Source organism: Gavialis gangeticus, unplaced genomic scaffold (assembly GCF_001723915.1).
Source record: "Gavialis gangeticus isolate Ggan-Ray unplaced genomic scaffold, GavGan_comp1, whole genome shotgun sequence".
Lineage (NCBI taxonomy): Eukaryota > Metazoa > Chordata > Crocodylia > Gavialidae > Gavialis > Gavialis gangeticus.
In genome coordinates, this window is record NW_017729025.1 from 106,577,989 (window position 1) to 106,586,166 (window position 8,178).

Sequence of the window (8,178 nt, forward strand, 5' to 3'; positions counted from 1 at the left end):
GTGTGTGTGTGTTTATATATAGGATTACATATAATCATCACAGCTTTGGCTTCACAGGTCTCACAATATCTTAGTGATGATACAGGGAAATATGAGCATCTCTATGCCTCAGTGTTCTCATTTTTACAGTAGTACAGATGTTCTAACAACATTGCACCTTGTAAAAACACTTAAAATAGCGTTTCTCCCAGGATTCCTTAGCATTTGAAAAGTACTTTTTGATTCTTAGATGGCAGGTGCTAAAAATAGGAGAGGAGTAATTTTGAAGAAGTGAATATTTTGCTAAGTTACTTTACATTTCTACGTTTAAGCTTCCCTGTCAGTTAAATGGATTTAATATTACTTTTCTGCATCACAAAATTTGTATTTTTGTGATGCATAATTTTACAGCAGGAAGGCAGGGGCCCAGAATCCTGAAGGAAATGTACGAAAATTTGAATTACTACATTCCTACAATATGTTTCCTCAAGTGAAACTAGCATAAAGGAGTGCCATTTTAGCTAGCTTCACTCAGTGGACCTAATTCTGCCAAGGGAATAATACAGTTTTCATCCTCTAGTGGCAAAATGTGTCAAGTGGATGAAGGGAGGAAGCAGAGAAAGTGGTGGGGGGCCAGCACTTTGTAGGATTTCTTGAGCAGAGTTTCTGCAGGATGTTTCGTCATGTTAAATGGAAAGTTTGCTAATATTAAAAGTGAATGTCCTTTACTAATATTAAAGCTTCCCCCTCACCCCATGGAGAGTTACAGTGAGAGTACTACCTTCCCTTTTGTGAAGTGAATCTCTGTTTTAGATACACCTGCTTTTGCAGATACATGGGAAGATTATATTAACCAGACATATGCTCATGGAGGTGAATTAAACCCTTCACATGGAAATAGTGTAGGTCTAGATATTATTATTCTCTGGTTTATACTACTCTATTTGCATCTATAAAAAGCACGCCTTGTAGGTGTGCTAAATTGGATTCCAACTTTCTAGTAGAATATCAGCTTTCAAAATAATGAAACTGCAGTCTCTGTACCTTACTACTACATGGCTTGTGGTGCCAAAATAAAACTTTCTTTCCTTTGAATTCTGCAGCAACAAGCCTAAGAGGGGAAAAGTTTATGATGCCATAAAGAGAAGTGACCTGCTTCAAGGAAAGGAATGAAAAATCCTTTAATCACAGTGCATCCCATGCCAACAGAGCTTCACTGAAGTGTAATTGGAAGTGATGATAAGGTGTTATATAATCCATATGTTCTTTCAGACAAGCTTGTAGGCCTGTCCTGAGTCTATAGTGCATAACTTGCCTAAGTATTAATGGGTAATAAATCTTGTATGGAACTTCTTAAAAGAACGTAATGGGCACATCTACATGTGATGCTATGTTGCCATAGCAACATACTCCCCCATTATAGTGAGTTACTATGACGACATAATGCCTAAAAATAACTGTGCAGTGTGCACAGCGCAGTACTGGCTAGTAGTAGTTTAGTAGTTCCAAAAGGAAAAGTAACAGCAGTAACAAACATGCCACAGCAGCATGTATAGACACACCAATTGAGAACTAATAATCCCTGACAATTAATGTAGTAAAATTGTTGTTATCCAGCAGCCCCAGGGTAAAGGGATTGCAAGTTATGTAAAAATTCCAGTTATCTGAAATAACTCGGTAGAGGTTTTCAAATAACGCAGGGCAGTAGGGGGTGGGGAGGTAGCCACACACAGAGCAGGTGGCAGCAGCCGCATATGGAGCAGCAGCAATGTACGGTAGTGGGTGATGGCAGTGGTTGCTGGGTGCGTTCTTTCCCCACTCCCCCCCTGTGGCTGGCCTGCTGGAAATTCCAGTTAATAGAATTTCCAGTTACTTAAATGCCGGATAACAAAGACTTTACTGTACTTATTTCACCAGCATTTAGTACTAATACCCAGTCAGAAAAAATCTGCACTCCTAACACACACATGCTCTTCTTTTTGCAAATGAAGAGGAGAAAGTCTAACAAGTAAAGCAAAGGGAAAGACTAAGAAAGGCAGGGGCATTTCCTTTTCAGCTTGAACAAGATATTCCTAAAATACCACATTAGTACAAACCACCACATGTAGCCTCTTCATGAGAAGTAGTAGAGAATAACCCAATTATACAATATGGGATTTAGCTGCTCCACAGCTAAGGCATTCTCTTGCTATAGAGAATGGAACTATTAGAAATTGAGTTGGTAGAGCAACCCTGTTGTGAGCAATAATAAGCAGTGTAATCCCACATTAGCTATAATGTTTCGATTTTAAAATTTGTTCTCTTACCACAGTTGGTCAGTATCATGCTATGACACTTACTGGGCCATCTAAGAGTCTTTTCCACAAGTGTTGCCACAGCTTCCAAAAGTAGTGGCCTCTTCGAGCTTTTTTAGAGCTTCTGGGCAGCAGCCACAGAGGAATTATGGGAAAAGAGGTAAGACGATCATAAACACCCAGGAAAGACCCATAATTCCTGCGATAGGGACATCTAATGTGTCCCTTGGTACAGGCAACCATTTACCAATTCTGTTTTCCAAATGGGGGTGAATACTTATTGTGCTGAGTGCAAGAGAAAACTACCACAGATTGTTGCCACAGGGCTGGGCACATGTCACAGAACTATTACAGGTCACCTAAGGGTGTCTCCATGGCTCACATACACTTACACTTACCAGATACTGGCTTACATACACTTACCAATGTACAATTTGGGGTTGTTGTTGCAGAGCTCCACCTCTCCTCATATCCTTTCCATGCCCAATCTGTATTGATCGTAATATTCTTAGTTCACAGACAATGGAAAAACGTCTCACCCAACTTATACCTCCAGTGGATTTGTTCTCCCATGGATCCATTCATTCCATGTTATCAGATGCACGGTGTCTTTATTTCCTTGATATATGGTCTCCTGCATTAATATATGTTCCCTTCCTGTAATCCAACCTCAATGGCAGGCTCAAAAGGGGTTCTCTCTCCTCACTACTCCATGTAGTGGGGTTCAGAAGGGCTTTCTCTTTATACTCTCTGTCTGTCTTTCTGTCTGTCTGTCTCTTATCCCCACCCCTACTGGCATCACATTTGGCAGGGCTCACCATTACTCTCACAGTGGTCCTGACTCCCTTCCTCATCAGCTGACTTAGACACAGTCCATAAGCTCTCCATGTAGACTGCAGCAACTTCTGAGAGTTGCTCCTTTGTTTCCTTGCTGAGGAATCTAACCTTCTCATCATCACTCTTTTTCTAGGTCTTTCTGGGACAGGATCAATCCCCCTCCATTGCTTAAAGAAGCTCTTGAGGTGGACCCCGCTTTATGATGTCATCCCGCATACTGCACTCCACGCTTTCATCTGGGTTAAGTAACTCACACATTTCTCTATATCAGGGGCCAGTAATGGCCTTCCTGTTACAGCACAGACATTATTTAATTGGAAGCTAGGGGTTCTGCACATGTGCTTAGCTTTGCTACTCTTCTCGTCATTTCTGCTCAGATGACGCAAAATAAATATTAAAGAAAAAATATACTTAAAGAGCATTTTAATATTGAGAGAACTTGAACTCTGTGCTGTGCTACAGACTTTCTGTGTGGATTAGCTGTTTAGTCAGTTGGTACTTCATTTATAAAATGATTATGAATAGTCCTACCCTACCTTAATGCAGTATTGTGATAATAAGCATAGTAAAGATTGAGAGGAACTCAGATATTCCAATAATGGGAGTGAAAGAGGTATATAAGCGACATAGATAAAAAGTGCTGTAAGTTTGTTTCTGCATAATGTTTCTCCACCATGGTCCCTAAAAACTTTAGAATAATCTGGTATCACAACATCATGGGAAACAGATGCATTTGTGTTTAACCTTTTTTGGAAAATCCTGCTATATTTAATAATTCTTTCCTACTGACTGATTCTATAGAATTCCTTAGAAAAAATGACAGCTCTGCTATAAAATAGTGTAGGTCTTAAAGGAAAAGAAACTGGATGCAAAAGGAAATAAGTATTTATTTAGACATGAAGAATTCTGAAGAACTCTATTAGATATCAAGAGAACCTCATGGGTTTCATCCTTATTAGAGCTTACAGAATTTTTCTATAGAGCGTGTCAGTGGTAGAGTAGTTAAAGCACAGAGTTTTTTAATTTGTTGTAAGTTGCAGTTAAATCAATTTTGGAACTAGGAATGGAAACAAATGAATACTAACTCCCAGTCCTCTATTCTGGGCAAGAGAACTTACTTCCTTTTAGAGAAAGGGCAATTTTTCAGGCAGTTCATATTTTCAAAACAATGATATTTCCCAAATATATTCCTCAGATTTTTCCTTTGTAAGAAAGCAGAGAATAAAGTTAGAGGATGAAGCTGCTCAGCTCCAACAGAATATTGTTTACTCAACTTGCAATAACTTTTGGCTATCTATACTTCACCTTCGGACCATTGTGTTTTCCTTCAGAATGCTGTTTTTATAATGATTTCTTCAGGTGTGATGTGCTAACAAAAAAAAAAAAAAGCAGCAGCAATTACATATATCCCAGTGTACATCTTTCCTTGTAGATACAACCAGCTATTGCAATGACTATCTAGGCATGATTTCTGATGGTACAAAAAGTACTCAAGGGAACTGATAAGCACTTTGGGGAAAGTGCACTGAATTGAAAGTCTCTGGGATGTTAGGTGATAGGTTGGCTTTTCTCTTTCCTTTGCTTTCTTGCTCCTCTGCATGGCTCTGTGTGGCTTCCTATACTTCTCACTTGCTGTTTGTAATCAACACAATTAGATATCACACCATTTCTTTTCCCAGTAGAAACATGTAGTCCTCCTTTCTGTTCATTCTGTTGAGGTATGAGTGAACTTGGATGGAATTAGTCCACTTAGAGACATACTGTGCTTGTGTCAATATAATACTACTACTAATATTACTAATACATATAAACACATGGCAAGTGAACTGACATTCATCTTTGACCCTGGATATGCCTGCAGTGGCCCAGGGCAGAAGTTGGGGGCTGCTAGAGCACACTTCCCTGCTTGGCTGGAGCAGACAGCTTGGGTCAAGGTTAATTCGCCTACCTCACGGGGGGTTGGGGGGGAGTTGTGGAGGAGATGCAAAGTATCCTAGGATGCTGGGGGACTGTGAGTTAACGTCAATCTGCAGGGGATCTGGAACAGAATTTCAACATACTGATTAAACCTAAAGCAGTTAAGAATGATAATACATCCATTTATCTTAAACTGGTTTGGGCCATTTTGAAAGTGGTTTATGCAGGGGAGACACGTAGCGGGTGCACACAGATGTAGGTACACCCCCTGCGCATGGTAGTGCACACCCTGCAAGCAGTTGCTGCTTGCGACCTCATCGCTGGCCCGTGATGGCCCCTGGCTGCCACTGCAGCAGCTGCAGGTGATCACCAACATGTGGTCAGTGCTCACCACCCCCCCACCCCAACAGTGCCAGCAGGGTCTGTGGGAGCTCTCCGCTCACCACTGCTGGGCTCCCACCACCACCGGCACAGCTGTGTCCCCCCGCCCAGCCAACAGGGACCTGCGCTGTTCATAGGCTTATGTGCACTGAACTTCCATTGTGTTACAGATTTGAACTTGTTTCCAATCACTTAATCCAGTTTACGTGTAATATCTGCCCCAGCTATGAATATTTTTACCAGCACATACATATTCCATCCAGCTAAGAAATGTCAGCAATATTAGTTTACTAAGATTTAAAGATGTGCCAACTTGCTTGGGGTGCCTTCATACTGGGGTGCCCAATTTAAGAGATGTAAGGCCACTGAATTACTTCAATATGAGCTGCAGACAACAGTGCCTTTTTATCTCAGTCCACTTAACTAGGCCTAAATGGCCAAAATGATTTTGCTCAAATTACTTAAGAAGGACTTAAAAGAGCTAAACTTCCACTTTACATTTTACAAGAATAAATATAAACTTTATAAAGTCTAAGGGGGCAAGAAAACCTGTCAGTCACTGGATAAATGTTTAAAGCTCCTTTTATTGTTTTGCAGCTGGTGCCCTTTGCTGAAGGATATTTCCTGTGCTGCAGACTCTGAATAAAAACATTTCATTTTAAGAATGCAATTAGAAACACATCTGTTGTTCCAGGACCTCTATATTAAAAGCAAGTCCACACAAACCAGCCACTGAGTTTAAAAAAACGAATTTCAGTATGCATAAAATCCCCTATATATAGACGTTTTAGTTCTCTTTTCTTTTTTTTTTTACAAAAGCATCATTTTTCTAACTTGAGGCTCTCTGATATGAATGAGCCAAGGCTTGACCTAAAACCTACTGAAAGACTCAGTAACTTCTTTGGGCTTTAGATTATACTCACATTAAATGTTTACCCTGTAGTAGGGTCTTTCCTTTGGACTTGCACTTCCAATCATATAAGGATACATAGTAATGAGGTTTGTTGATTTTCATAATTTCTTATTCTCATTTAACTTTCAAATACATTCATTAGAAGTCTCAGGTTAGTGCCACATATGTTGTAGTGCATAACACTTTTGTACTTATACAGAATACAAATCAAGCACAATTCAAGTATGTGCTCTATCCATGGTATATCACTAAATTAGTGGGCTGCAGCATTTCCCCCTATTTCCAGCTTCTTAGTGGTCCAAAAGCATTAGCAGAGCATGCTACAGTGGGCCAGTTCTCAGTTAACAAAAGCATAGTTAAGTATAGCATGGTCCTCTCCTGAAAGACACATTCACACCTCTTTCCAAATACAGAAAAAGAGAAACAACTTCTTTGGGAGTGCTGTGCTAGGAATAGCCCATGGTTATTACTTAAACTCCAAGGATTCATTCCTGGTTTGAGAATACTCCTCAGTTACAAAACTGTTTGAAAAATTGCAAGCACACTCTTTCTTTCAGCGGTGTTGATATTATATTGTTCAACTCCTTAAGCTGCTTCAGCCATCCTACTAAAAGGGAGTCAATTTTCTGTGCACTAAGCTTTTCCAGAATGTGTGTAGCAGTCAGTGGGTGTGGAAGTGTGACCTGTCCCCTTAAAAGACAGCAGATAGTTAAACTGAAGGATTGCAGCAGTGGGAAGCCTTATGAGAGCATAGCACTGGAAACCAAAAAGCCCAGTAGGCAGAATCAATGGTGAAGATTGAAAGACAAGCACCAGTGGCAGGAAATGTTTATGCTAGAACAACAAACCTGGTAAAGGAAGCCTTGAAGCAGCAGACCCATCTCAAGGTCCAGGATGATAAAGATCCTTTGGTGAAGGACTGTATAACTGGAGCAGGCTGAGAGGCACTCCAGGCAGCAAAGGTGGGCAGGGTGACAGACTACACAGCATGGAGGCTGGCTGAGAGATGCTTGGGGGAAGGATCTGGGGTAATAACCTGCTACAGTAGGCCATACCTTCCACTGCATCAACCAGATCAAATGCATACTGTACATTTATGTAAAAGATAAATGTATATCTCATATATGGCAACAGTGAAAAACATGCACATATAGGAATCCTGTTTTTTCTCTTAAATCGCTCAATAGACTAGGTACACATTCAGGAAGCTGAAGGTCCTGGGTTCTAGCCCCATTCACCCAGAGAAAGTTTGAACCTGGGTCTTTCTGACTTCCTAGAACAGCACTCTGAAAACCAAACTACTGGTCAGCCATTATTTAATCCATCCTCTGGAACTCCTTTGGAAACTGGCCCCCTGAGCAGCCATGAAATGGGTTACCAAGGGGATAGCACCATCCCCAGTGAGATCAGTACATGAGAGGTATGAGGGGCCCAAGGAAATGGAGCAAGCCAGAGGGTGTGTGGATCAGTGAGGTGACTATTAGGGCTGTGCAAAGCTTCAGTCGCTGATTCAATTTGGCAGAGATTTGGCCCAATTTGGCAGCCACATTTCTTAATTCAAATAGGATCAGGAGACCCTTTAGTCTCTCTGAATGAAATTGGAACCCTCTGAATTGATTCAGAAAGATTCGATGATTCAGACATAGACACAGCTTTAAATGTTTTTTCTACATACCTCAAGGTACCAAGTGGCTCTTGAATGCTGAGATGCTTGGGCAGATGGGAGCACAGCAGGGTCCCCACCGTGTTCAGTGGTGGACCTGGAAGTGGACTGGAAGTACTTCTGGTTCACTTCTGGGTCCACTGCCAAGCACGCGAGGGGCCCTCTCACACTCCTGTGGTATGGTCCATCTGCCC